Consider the following 14347-nt stretch of genomic DNA (forward strand, 5'->3'; position numbering starts at 1 on the left):
AAGCTTATAGAGTAAACAATGTAATGATGAAACATTTAATTCAAATATAATAAAATATTATATATAATAGAATATATAATAATAAAATATCTAACTCAAACATTTGAATTAAATATACATATATCCCTAAAAAATCATATTTGTTGACACCAAGAAGTTTAAAATGACTTTTCTGGCGCAGACAAGCACAGAACACGGAGGAATAAAACCATGGCCCCAAAAGACAAAGTTGGAACCCTATGGGAGAGAGTTCACCTCATCAGATGTTTCCAAGAGAGTCATCAATTCCACCCCAAAAAGAAACGGAGCGCTGTTGTCAAATCAGACCCCAAAGTGTACAGTAAATAGCATTACTTGCATGTGCTCAGGCTTGTGAACTCTACCTAGTTCTGCACCATAGTGCGAGTATCCTCAATTAACCATTTTGTGGTCTTTATCTAGTTGGAGCTGAAGAACTGCTTTGGGAATTTCTATGAAAACAGAGAAACTCAACTTGGCAACTAGTCAAAATAATGAAGCCCCAAGCAGGCAGATCAACTAACTTAACTTGATTCTCTCCCTGAACAGGGTCTAAAGAAGGTCCAATTCTGCCTGAAAATGTCTGCTTCATACTTACTAGCCCCAGATCTTAAAGAAGGATTGAGATTCTAAGGGAAATCTCACCTCCGTTGTTTTTAGGAAAAGTTACCGAAAGATATTTATCGCCCCCAAAATATGCCACTTGCCTGCGAGGGCCCCATCCAGTTCTTCAGATCTGATGCGAGTTCAAGGCCATCCCTGTGTCCCGTCACCCTCACTGTTCTTAGAGGACATAGACCAGCACTGACCAATAGGAGAAGAAAGCAAGCCACATACAACTTTAAATTTTCTAGTAACCACACTAAAAAGGGGCTTCCCAAGTGGTGCTAGTGGTAAAGAACCTACCTGCCAATGAGATGTAAGAGATATGAGTTCAATCCCTGGGTTGGGAAGATCCTCTGGAGGAGGGCATGTCAACCCACTCCAGTATTCTTGCCTAGAGGAGCCTGGCAAGCTACAGTTCACAGGGTCGCAAAGAGTCGGACAGGACTGAAGCAACTTAGCACGCACAGTTTAAAAAGTTAAATGAAACAGGGGAAGTTAATTTCAACAGTATGTTTTGTTAGGGACTTCCTTGGTGGACCCATGGTTAGGACTGCATGCTTTCACTGCAGGAGGCGCATGTTCAATCCCTGGTTTAGGAACAAAGATCCCATATGTCATGGGATGCAGTCAAAAAAATAACTTTTTAAAAAAGATAGTATGTTCTGTTTAACCCAATATATCTAAAATATGATCATCTCAACATGTAATCAACATAAAAATTATTCAAGTGAATAATTATTCAATTATTCCGTAAACCAAGTCTTAGAAATCTGGTGTGTATGCATGCGTGTCTCAGTCTGTACCAGCCATGGGTCATATGCTCATCAGCCACACTTGGCTCCTGACCTTCCTTTGGAACAATGCAAATGAAATGACCACATTGAAAGTCCTCCATCCCCAAACATGATGTCCAAGACTAGGACCAGGAATCCAGCCTGGATGCTGATACCCATCAGGGCATTTGTCCACGTGCTTTCACTCTCGAGTCTGAAATGTCCCAGAGAGAGCCAGCCTCTGTGTCCACAGAACCTGGCTGAGCATCAGGTACCAACTCTCCCCTAATCCCAGGAAGCCAGACCTCCCTTCTTATCTAGGCTCTACTCTCTGAGCAGCCACTCTGAATCCTGATGAAATAGTTAACTCCTTTTACAAAATTTCTGAGAGGATGCTTTACCTCTTCATGTGAATTAGGAAAGGCTATTTTTAAAATCAGAGAGAACAGTCTTTGGGGGGGGGTGGGCGGGGAAGCGGATTCCTCACCAGGGACCTGTGTGTGCTTCACCCTTAAGGAGCACTGGCCTCCAGAAGGAAAGTTCATCACTACCCAGGAAGGTGAATGTCAAGCCCTCTTGCAGCCAGCTAGCCATCCCCGGTCAGCGGGGGGGCCACCAGAGAGCAAGGAGATGAAAGTGGGCTCCTGGAGGGGAATGTGGGAAAATGTGCTACAGACATTTCTTTAAAAATCTAATCCAAAAAAGTTAAGAATTTTTTTAAAAAGAAAATCTAATCCAGGCTGTGCAGGAGGCTCAGAACCTCCTAGACCAGGAAGCAATAAGGAGATAACATGTGGAATGATTTAGGGACCCCCATCACCTCCTCACAGGGCTCAGTAATGCCACTATTAGCACTTCCGCCTGACACTTCAGACACTCAGGAAAAGACAGTCGTTGTCACCCCAGAGTGAGGAAAGAACCTGGGTGCAGATCCTGAAAAAAGAAAGTCTAGGAAAGAATACAGAATGCAGACAGTGTGGGAGGCAAATGCCAGGCCCAATGCTCAGGACAAGACGTGTAAGAAAGGAACAGAGGGCTAAGGCAGTGACTTGGGCACTAATTCATTTTATGGGACTCTCTGGGCTCTCGCAGGGCAGGCTGCCAGCCAGCATTGGCTTGACCTCTCCAGCAGCCACCTCCTTAAGGCCAGCAGTGGATGCTAAGGGACACAGTGCTGATGGAGAGGTGAGCAAATCCTAGGGTTACTGGAGAGGTGAGCAAATCCTAGGGTTACCAGTCAAGCCATGCATTCTTCTGTTCAACAGATGTGTATTAAACACCAGGGTCCCCAAAAGCTTCTTAAAAAGATCATCTCAACATGTAAACAACCCAAATGCTCATCAACAGGTGATTGGTTCAAGATGTGGTCAACATATACAATGGAATATTACTCAGCCATAAAAAAAGTAAAGTAACGCCATCTGCAACTACATGGATGGGCCTAGAGACTATCATACCAAGTGAAGTAAGTCAGACAGAGAAAGACAGTTATTTTATGATATATCTTATAATGTGGAATCTACAAAATAATGTAAATGAATCTATATACAAAACAGAAACAGACATGCAGACATAGAAAACAAGCTTAAAGTTACCAAAAGGGAAGGGGAGGGCAGGAGGGATAAATTAGGAGTATGAAATTAATAGATTAAAAACTACATTAAATAGATAAGCATCAAGGATTTACTATATAATACAGAGAACTATATTCAATATCATGTAATAATATAATGGAAAATAACCTGAAAAAATATTGTGTGTATATATATAACTTCACTTGCACACATCTGATTTCACATTACTTTTTTTTTAGACAAGCACAAAAATAATCTTTAAATTTGACATGCCCAGAGCTTCCTAACATCCCTAAGTCTGTGAACTATCCTTACAAACAACATAAGTGACTTCAACATTTCCCACCAACACAGCTGTAGCACTTTTAATGTTTACAATCCTGTATCACCCAGGGTCTGAGATACTCTTCCAATTAAACCCTGGTTACACTTCTCTTTCCAAGTGCGAAAGAATCCAATTAAAGTTAATGAAAGCGATCAGTCTGCAAGTCCCGGGGTGTTCTGCCCCATTTGTGAATACAGGTATTAACACCCACTGACCCTGAGGAGGGAGAGGAGGCGCCATCGTTCTCTGCAGATGAGCCAGACCTGAGCCAGCCAGGGAAACCTGGAATTTAGGAGGTCAGCCTGTTTGGACTCCCATACAAGTTCAAGATTCCATTAAGCATTAACTGTAGGAATCTGTCCTTTAAGGAACTTCAGACTCATTTGGCTGCCATATGGCTGGGGTTTAGCAGTACCTCCCATAAGCCTGAAATCCTGGGACACCCAACACTTATTTTCAAGAAGCTGTTCACTGCATTCCTCTTGATTTTCTATCTGGCTTCCAAGAGGCAGCTCCCAGTGAATAACACAGAGCAACAGAAGCCCGTGAGATGAAATCTGCTCAAGTCCTCCACCTGAGCTTGTATGACCTTCTCCAGCCACTGACTCTCAGAGCACCAGATGGACCTGCTGGGTGTCAGCTCAGAGGGTCAGCCTAGGACTCTTCAGGAAGCATCAGTGGGACTTGTATCCTCACGTCAGGGAAGCTGTGAGGACACCCCTTCCGACACTGGAGACTTGTCATGGGTGTTACTTGTCACCATTCATTCCCTCGGCACGCCTTCTGTTCATGTTCAGTTGAAAAACCGCACACCCACCGAAGCTGCATTTGTCCCTCACTGTCCTGCAATTGTTTAGAAGTCCCCATGCTTCCCGTACCTCAGATCACTGTTCTCAGATGTGAAAATCTGACCCCAGCCCCTTCTGACACCAGTGAAGCAGCCTGTCTCTGTTCTTGGGGAGGTTCTGCTCCGGCTGGGGAAACAAAGCTGGCACTTGTGAGCAGTTGGAAAACTGAACAAGGCAGTAAATAATTAAGTGCTACTCCATTACATAATTGATTAATTATAACTAATTGCTACTTAAATGAACTGCTCTAGTCCACATTGATCTTCCTTGGCTCTGACCTCATAGGGGCGGCCATGGTATAAACCGCTTACTTGGGCACTTACACACCACCCAGAACATTCCTCCCACCCCCTCATGGATGAGTCTCCTCTATCATGACTGGTAGTGTTCCCAAGGGCAGAACCAGGTCTTTTGAGATAAGAGCAGGCCCCAGGAGACTTCCTTGGTGGTCCAGTGATTAGGAGTCCACTGACTGATACAGGGGACATGGGTTCTATCCCTCATCTGGGAAGATCCCATATGCCTCAGAGGAATCGGGCCTGTGAGACACAGCTACTGAGTCCACGTGCCACAGCTACTGAAGCCTGTGAGCCTAGAGCCTATGCTTGGCAACAAGGGAAGCCACCGCAATAAGAAGCCTGTGCACCACAATGAAGAGTAGCCCCTGCTCACTGCAATTAGAGAAAAGCCCACAGCAGCAACAAAGACTTAGTACAGCCAAAAAACTGATTTTTAAAAAACTCTAAAAAAACGATTATCTATCATTAAAAAAAAGACCAGGCCCCGGTTTCTTCCTTCTGTCTCCCACAGCAGAGTCAGCCCATTCCAAGCAAGCATAAGGTTCTTTATTTAATAAACACTTGGTGACTGATGTCAAAAATGTGGACCAGTGTTCACACAACCAATGTGCCCCAGCTTCGTGCACCTGTGAGTATTAACTCAGGTCACAGAACCATAATCAACTTTGCTTCAGTAGCTTAGCCCCCTAAGCATGTCCTTGGGAATGTGCCACCTTACATTGCTCTACTCTGTTTCATGAAGCCATCAGGACAGTGCGCAGTCCCTGGCCACGGCATCCTGCTGGGATCCAGACTATAGCCACCACTCTGAAAGATGATGCAAGGGAGCTGCCCACCTACCTCCTTACACTTGTGCTCCTTTGGGGTTCCACATCCCCCGCTAGGCTCTGAGCAGCTTGAGGAGTCTGTGCATCACTGGGTCTCCGCTACCTGGAAGAGACACAGTAATAGTCCATGAGCGCTGCTGGAACAAAATACCACAGATAGGGCTACTTAACCAACAGAAGTATATTTTTACACAGTCCCAGAGTCTAGAAGTCCAAGATTAAAGTGTTTGATTTGGTTTGATCTCAATCTGAGGCCTCTCTTGTTGGCTAGCAGGTGAATGTCTTCTTGCATGGGTCTCCCTCTTCACCTGCTTCTGTCCTGATCTCCTCTTCTTATAAGGATTGGATTAAAGTCCACCCATATGAACCCTCTTTGCCTTAATTCTTTAAAGGCCCTATCTCCAAAAACAGTCCCATCTGAGCTACAAGGGTTAAGACATCCACCTGTGAGTTGTGTGGAGGACACGATTCATCCCCAAACACCCACTGATAACCTAAGTGCTTAATAAATGCTTTATGCTTGATGGAACAGGGAGAGATAACAGATGGGCAGATGGATGGATAGAAAACAGAAAGACTGCTCAAAAGGTGTTTGATTCTGAGAAAAGTTGAGATTAACAGGTCGAGAGAGTCTCTCCTATTCCTGGACCCTTTCTACTCCATCACATCTTTTCCTTTCTCCCAGGAAGAGATGGGCTGTCCAAGATGATAATTCCTCTGTCCCCTCCCCAGCCATAGGACAGGAACTCCACATTGTCTTGATGTAAATACATTGCAGGGTTGGGGGGGGGGGTGTCTGCTGTCCCCCCACACACCCCTAGAGAGCCTTCTGGCTCTCTTTTGGGGGACAGAGCTCAGGCCATGGCTTCCCAAAGGATCTCAGAAATGCCAACTCACCACTGAAATGAAGACTCTGTAAACAACCAACATCTAAAAGGGAGACAAGACCCTGGAATCAGGGCCTTTTTCTTTTCATGTGCAGCGAAATCGTTATTGTTGTTGAACAGGAGCCGTGCTCCCAGAGGCGGGAGCTGTTGGATAATTACGGTGGGGCCAGGGGCACTCAGGGTCAGCAAAACAAAGAAGAGGAAATTGCCTGCACAGATTGGCTCAAATATCAGGTTCAACGAAGAAGAAAACACAATTTGTTCATTTGGAAAATGACTCTGGTGACGTGAAGGCCCTACACGTTGCTGGAATTCAGGGGGAAAGAGGACAAGAGTGAGAGGGCAGCCCCCTCCTTCCCCTGGAAGAAGAGACAGCTTGCCGCTTTTAGACCCCCAAACAATTTTGTGGGCCGAGCAAGCGGACAGCAGGAGAGACCCGCTGTAGCATGTATGAGTTTAGACGTTCAGGTCCAACATCAGCAGGGCTCCAAGGGGCTCTGGTCCGTGTCTGGGGCCAGTGTCTTGAAAAGTGCCTGGCCTGAGCTCCTAGAACAGACAGCACTGTCCGGCGTGTCCAGGAAACAGGACCCTTTGAAGGAGAGGTGTGGGGTGTCACCAGTGGGGCCCCCTCAACACTAAGGTGGGGCCATGGGTGTGACCTCACAGCTGCATCTGCATCCATCAACCATTCCAGGTCCCTCTTGCAAGTTCCAATGCACAGTGTGGTACTGACACCCACAGCGACCCAGTACAGAGGACCCAGAGAGAGGCTGTGGATGGCATCACGCTAGGTGGCTTCTGGGTCAGGGGGCCACCCACCTAGCTTGTCCAGGACAGTCCAAGTTTACACCTCTGATTGCAGTATAATTGTTGCAGGAAGGGGGACCCCTTCCAGGGCCCCAAACTGGGCTCTTGTCTACCACTCAGAAATGAACTGTCCGAGGAGGCACACATGCTGACAAAGCAAGAGATTTTATTGGGAAAGGGTGCCCCAGCGGAGAGCAGTCGGGCAAGGGAAGCCAGGAGAACTGCCCTGCCACGTGGCTCACAATCTCAGGTTTTATGGTAATGGGATTTGTTTCCGGGTTGTCTTTAGCCAATCATTCTGACTCAGAGTCCTTCCTGGTGGTGCATGCCTTGTTCAGTCGAGATGGATGCCAGCAAGAAGGATTCTGGGAGGTGGTCAGACATGTGGTGTCTCCTTTTGACCTTTCCTGAACTCTTCCAGTTAGTGGACCTCCCATCATGAAACAGCTCATGCAAGTGGTTACTGTGGTGCCCGGCCAGGGTGGGCAGTGTCAGTGTGCTTCCCCTAACATAATCATTAACATCCAAAGTGTCCCCGCCTGAATACTAAATTAAACAGATTTCCTAACATACTGGAATTTCACAGCACCAGGTCCCCACCCTTCCATGACTTTCAGCCTCGACTCTCGTGATGGGTCCGAGCTCCACCTGGATACGACTTTCTGGATCAGAGGCCTTCACATAGTGAAAGGAGGCGTTCCCCCCCGGCCCCCCAGGAGTTATGAATAGAGGGCCAAGTAGGAGCTTATCATGGGTGTTGAACATCACTCAGCCTCCCATTGCTGTGCAACCAGTCACCCATACCAAGCACGTCTGCCACTGTCTCCATGGTCTGGGGTCCACTAGACTCCCAGCAACCCCTCACCCTCCCCATCAAGGCAGGGCCCAGCCAGCTTTCTGGAAATGAGCCCTGTCCTCTTTCTCCTAAGGTTTCCAAGAATTTGGGCAATTAAGTCCAACCTCAGAGGTAATCCTGACATGTCTCTACCTTTAAATCCTGCCTGGCCTGGGACTTAACAGATCCACCCTCAGATATAGAAATAAATCACTATTTCCAAAGTAAAATTGGGTTCTTATCATCACTGGGGGCTAGCAACCAGCAGGGGATAGGAGAAGGTTTGTGGGGGAATGTGATCTAGGCTCAAACTTAAAGAACAAGAAGATTTTAGATCTATGAGATGAGCAAGGGGTAGGACGTTACAGCACTGATGTGGGCATGAGTGAGGAACTGGTTGTCGCCACCCAGGCAGTGGAGGACAGGAGAACAGGGGTCTCAGGCCGGACTCTGACCACACCTCCAAGGAGCCCAGGCCACCTCACGCCCGCTCTCCAGCTCCCGCAGATCCTGCTCTCTGCGCTACTGCTTTTAATGACACTGTCGGGCATTTAATTGACTCAAACATAACGCTAGCTATTGTGGACAAAGTTTAGTTGTTGCTAATTAAGTCATTGAAAATTAAAATCAAGAGCAAAGGCTTAACTGTTTGCAATAATCCAAGAAACAGAATGACTTTGTAATCTGTTTAAAAAAAAAAAAATGGGATGCCCTTAGTCTCCTACCAGGTATTTCTCACCAGCCAGGCTGGGCGATTAATGGGTGCATGGGCTTTGCAGAGCTCAGCGAGGCCCATGATATCCAGTCCTGGGATCCTTCACTCATATATTTGACCTCACGGTTTCTGCTGTTTTCTCTTTGTTCAGAAACTGTGTGTTTGGGCCTTTAAAATTCCAATTTTTATTCTAATTCCCATTTTGTTTGTGAAAGGGTGCTTGCCAGCATAAAAATGAAGTTAGCTAAAGACAGTGTTTCTTTAGCCTACCTGGAGAAAGCACTAAAAAGTGTGTAATACCTACCACTTTAGAAATAGGAAGAAAACATAAAGGATTTTTTTTTAATCCCAGCAGCTATTTAAAAGATAAACAATAAACACAAGTGGAATTATACCAACTAACCATATTACCAGCAGTCAATTGCTGGAGAATAAACATTCTTATTTCCAGGGCGTTCTAATATATTCAAAGACATGGAGAATGGCACCAGAAGAATTTATCACTGACATTTGCTAAATTAGATATTCTCGAGGTTTGCCTATATGGATGACAACATTTTTAGCACTTCAAGGTCCTTGCAAGAAAAAAGTCTCTATAAAAATTCAGGATGGTATTGTTATCATCAACACTTTCAAATTGACTGTGATTGTTACAGCAGTTTTAAAATCAAAGAGACCTAGAAAGAAGGGGAAAATTATATGTGTACTCTATATTTGAATTTTTATACATGAGATTTAAAGCATAATATTGTGATGTTTATTTCAGATAAATTTGTTTTCACCAAAGTTTTTTTTTTTTTTTTTTTCCTGAGCCAAAGTCAATGCAGAGTTTATCGGAGACCCACCAGCCAGGTAATAACCATCAATAACCCGCCATTAACCAGGGCGTCATGTTTGACAGTTCAGCTCTCAACCTGTTCAACTGCACTTTTCATTTTGGCTGCTGTCCTAATTAATGACTAATCTATAAAACAGGGATAATAAAACATACCTCATACATGCCACATACCTAATTATAAGGAGTGAATCATATCACACATGGTACCCGGCACAGTAGGGGCTTGGTAAATGTTTGAATTTTATGTTTCTCTTTACTTTTTCCTGGCATTTTGTTAACGTTTATGCTCTTTAGTCTGGGTTGCCAAGGCTATTTAGAAAGGAATAACAACAAAATAAAAGAGATCTTTTTGTACGATACAATCTCCTGATGTGGATCTTTCCCAGAGGCCGCTCAGAGAAAACAGAAGCTTTGGGTGTCAGTTTGAGGCTGTTTGGCTGAACCTTCTTCAGTGGCTCAAGACCAGACTTCCGTGATCACCATGGTCCAGCCATATCCCAGAGGATAAGCAGATTCAAATCTAGAAATGAACTGAACTGCAAACACTTTTAAACTATTTTGCTAGACATACTTTTGTACTCCTGCATCATTTTTGCTTCTTTCCCTATTTTGGATTCTCAATCTTCCACTTTAGGAAAGTTCTCAAAATGATGATGGATGCCCCTAGCCTCCCTGCAGCACAGGTCTGGGCTTCCTGGTCATCTGTTCCTCACTCTTTCTCTCCCCTTCCTCCTCTAATGATTCATCAGCTGTACTTATTTCTCAACTGAGTCTGCTTACTGAAACTGCGCAACCTTCAGAATTCAGAAACAATAAAGTCCTTAGGTCAAGGGCTACAGCTGGCATTTGTTTCAAATCCTCTATATGTGCTCTCAGCTGCTGGTTCTCAACCAATAATCTATGAATGGCATTGATCTTTTCTGTTAACAGCAATCCTGCCAGCAGACAATAACAGAACTGAGATTTAGGGTCTAGATATGATGCTGGTGCCTCCAGTCAAGCTCACTTTCTGAAGATGAGCCTTGTTCAGACCATCTAGCTCCAGCCACAACTGGCCCTTCCAGTGCCATATGCAAACATGAGCCTGGGGCAGGGCATATGTAGCTTTAGGCAATGATCCAACCCTCCAGGGGTCAGGGACTACTGTTAAGGGGGACACAGTGAAATTTGTAAACCTGCTATAAAGCTTAAATAAGACCTTCAACCTTCTTTGTGTTTGAAGTTTTTTTTTTTCTCTCCCAAGTTTCATTGTATTTGCACTTACCATAAATATTTGTGTATATACATATACATGCCAACTTATATTACCTAGCATTTTGTAGACAGATGGAACCAGCTTGTATATAATTTTATTCTACATAACATTAAATATAAGGCACAGACATGGCCTTAGAACAACATGCGATAAACATATCACTCATATCCATCAAAGCTCCATTCATCAGGACACAGGGTAATTAGAATCATCAGTTAATGTTCTGATCTGTGGGTAATTCCTAACCACAATTTAAGTTTAACCAACCCCATAACTTCTTCAGCTTTCTTCAGCGGAAGACCCACAATGCATAAAAATAAAGTACCTCATCTTGGGTTTTCTCCTCTAGGGCATCTTTTATGTGAGGAGACAGTATATGCTTAGACCCATGAAAAATAGTAGAATTAGATTTCTGTGATCATTTTATGGGTTGAGGCCACAGATGCATCCTGAGAGGCCAAACTTTCTCCCGGCAAAATCTTGGGCTCTGACTGTGCTCACCATGTCAGGTTCTCGTCTTCCATGTCTTCCATCTCTCATGCTGTGATATCTCGCCACCTGCCCACCAGGCATGAATATGAAATTCTCTGTATGCTGTGGGTACTGGCCCTGAGTGCACCTTCGTAACTGTCTGTTGCAAACCAGACCTCCCAATAAAAAAGAAACCACAACCTGGCTCAGAAAGACTCCCCTGCTGAGTCTCCTCTGAAAATGAAAGTTGCTCAGTTGAGTCCGACTCTTTGCGATCCCATGGACCGTCCATGGAATTGTTCAGGCCAGAATACTGGAGTGGGTAGATTTTCCCTTCTCCAGGGGATCTTCCCAACCCAGGGATCGAACCCAGGTCCCCTGCATTGCAAGCAGATTCTTTACCAGCTGAGCCACAAGGGAAGCCCCAGTCTCTTACCCTCAACCATTTACCTATGGTATCTTGAATCACCTGTATCGTTTTTTCTCTTCTGCTCATTAATCCTCTTTCTAGCTGTGAACTTATTTTTGTATATAGTGAATAAAATAAATATGGCATTATTTTTTTCTGAAAAATAAAACAAAAAGAAAGAAACTATAAATCTCAGACACCTCACCACCCAATACTTCCTTTGGATTCTCAACTCTGGTGGTAGTTTAGTAGCTAAGTCGTGTCCGACTCTTGTGACACTATGAGCTGTAGCATACCAGGCTCCTTTGTCCATGAGATTCTCCAGGTAAGAATACTGGAGTGAGTTGCCATTTCCTTCTCCAGGGGATCTTCCCAACCCAGGGATCAGAACTGGGTCTCCTGAGTTGCAGGCAGATTCTTTACCGACTGAGCTACGAGGGAAGCCGTAGTTGTGGTTATTATACAAAGGCAATGTGTGACTTACCGTGTCTCACCATGATGAAATCATACCAGGGGAACCAAATACTTCAATTAAGTTTTCTTGAGTCACAAATATTATGCCTAGAAGAGCCTTTGGAGATCACCCAGGCAACCCCCTCACTTGACACAGAAGGACATGAAGGCACAAGTGTTTAAGAGACCTTTATGCTGCAGTACTATTTCCTGGACTCCTCCCCAGGAGGTCTCACACACCCGCCCCAATGCCAGTCACCCATGTAATCGATACATGCTCAAAGCTCTAATGTGCCAAAGTGATCTTTCAACACTGAGTCTCTTTTTTGCTTTGCCCAGCTCACTTCCCACCTCCCTTGATGAGTAGACATATATTAGAATTCTACGGTGCTAACTCTTTTATAAATTAATGCCTTTGTTAGATACTTCAAAATAGATGCTGGCAACATAACCACGAGGAACCCTCTACATTGTGCATTGCTCTGCATTTTACAAAACACTTCCACTGCCATTATCTCACTCGACCAAGTAAACAAACAAAAGGTTTCTTTGTATAAGGGAGAGAGGAATGGAAAATGCAGAGAGTGTTGAATGACAGATGGGTCCATAAAAAGAGACATGGGGTTCAGTGAAATATATATTTTTTTCCTTTTTGGAGCTGGGAGCTGAAAGCCTACTTCCTTATCATGATCTCCCATTTGAGGAGCTCAAGCCTGAGAATCTGTCTGAAATAGAAATCACCTGACCTCTGGGCGAGGCACTGACCTCAGATCCATCAATATTCCCAGAGCTGGAGTCTGCAAACCAAGTTCCCAAGAACCCTGCAACACTCCCAGTGGGGTCTGGGCAAGGCAGGGTGTGTGTTTAGGCAGAAAGTGATGATTCTGATCACCAAGGCTGGAATCCAAGCAGAGGTCTGCTCTGGCCAGAAGCTAATTCCAGCCTCTTCTCACCCAGCTGGACTGACTGCTCCCTCAGGGCTGATTGGAGCTCATGGATATAAAGTCAAGGCATTTTTTTTTTGGTCATTGATGATGAAAACATATTTATAATGTCAGGGGAAATTATGACACCAAAATTCCACTATCTAATCATGTAGTTTACATTTCTCCATAATTCCTGGTCCTCCTTATCCACAAATACACAGATTTTTTACAGCCATAAAAGGAGGTCCCATAATAATTGTGTATGCCCTTTTCATGGTATTATTATCCATTTTGTAATTTTTCCAAGTTTCCATAGTTTGCATGTCATAATGGTCTTGATTTGTATGATCCCGGAGGGGGAAAGTTCAGATTATCCTTAAATTTGTAAATAAAGAGAGCTTCTGGATATAAAACTAAGTCAGTTTGCCAAGAAAGAGCTGAGCCAGCAACAAAAGGAAGCCAAGATCCTATCTGTTAGATGGAAACTAAGATGCTGCAGATAACTGACTTGACTGAGTATAGCCTCAGGGAGCCAGGGCTATGGAATGACAGGTCAAAGATCAGGCCGTGTGTCCAGCAGTGCCTGAGAGGCAGGCCCAGCATCTGGGGCTTGAGCATTTCACCACCAGGGAGGTGCCCTCCTCTGTGAGCTGAGAGTGGCTCATTGGATCCCACCAGGGCCCACATCAAGTCTCCCCCTTGGCTCTAATTCCCTGGTCACACAGAAGTTTGGGGTGATATCCTTCCAGAAATGCTATCCAGAGATGGGACAATGGGACTGCCCTGAGTGATGAGCTGAAGCATTTCAGTCACCATCCAGGAATTCTCACTGTAAACACACGATCTGGTCTCCTCCTACACAAGAGCTTCACATGGTTAGTGTCTTTGCCTCCAAGGACCTGGCCATCTGGTGTCCGGACACACAGAACTGAAAAGCAGTGACTACGTCATACTGTATGACCCCAGTAAGGCCCTAGTCAAGGGAAGGTTAGCAACTCTCCAGGGTCAAGCCTTCTATGTCTACCAACGGGACCACACCACAGAGAAACTTAACCAGAGTATGGTTCCCTGGGGCTTGTTGTCTTGCTTGTTCAAAGCTGTATGGTCATCTAGAGAAGATTGACTTAAATGCCTTTGTGCCTTTGGCTTTTGGCTTCAAGGCACTGTGAGGATGGCTGAAGATAACAGTTCCCTGTCTCAGGAGCTTTTTGCCCACAGGGCTAAAAAATTTCAGGGTGGTGATTTACAGTGTGCCAGAGGAATCCAACAGGGAGAGCAGAGAGGGTTCATTTTTAATTCAGAAACTCAACCCAGTTCCTTGGGCTGTGCCTATGGTATCATGGCATGGTGCAGAATCCCCCCAGAACGCCATCCAGGTGAACCCCCGTGTCCTGTCCCCCTGCCCCCAGACATGGCTGGCCCTAGCTCACAAGAAAGCTTGAACTGATGTAGCACAAACTGTGGCAATGTCCCTCACATCT

At 44.9% G+C, this 14347-nt stretch overlaps 1 long non-coding RNA gene across 2 annotated transcripts in view; it reads right to left on the bottom strand.

Annotated features, from left to right (window-relative positions):
* The window catches only part of LOC106991039 (uncharacterized), a 481826-nt gene that overhangs the window by 313217 nt on the left and 154262 nt on the right, over positions 1-14347 (bottom strand). For both annotated transcript variants that reach the window (XR_009599770.1, XR_009599769.1), the window contains exon 3: positions 5284-5373. This is a non-coding gene — a long non-coding RNA (uncharacterized LOC106991039). The remainder of the gene's footprint in view (positions 1-5283; positions 5374-14347) is intronic.

This window comes from Ovis aries, chromosome 3 (assembly GCF_016772045.2).
Source record: "Ovis aries strain OAR_USU_Benz2616 breed Rambouillet chromosome 3, ARS-UI_Ramb_v3.0, whole genome shotgun sequence".
In the NCBI taxonomy this organism is placed as follows: domain Eukaryota; kingdom Metazoa; phylum Chordata; class Mammalia; order Artiodactyla; family Bovidae; genus Ovis; species Ovis aries.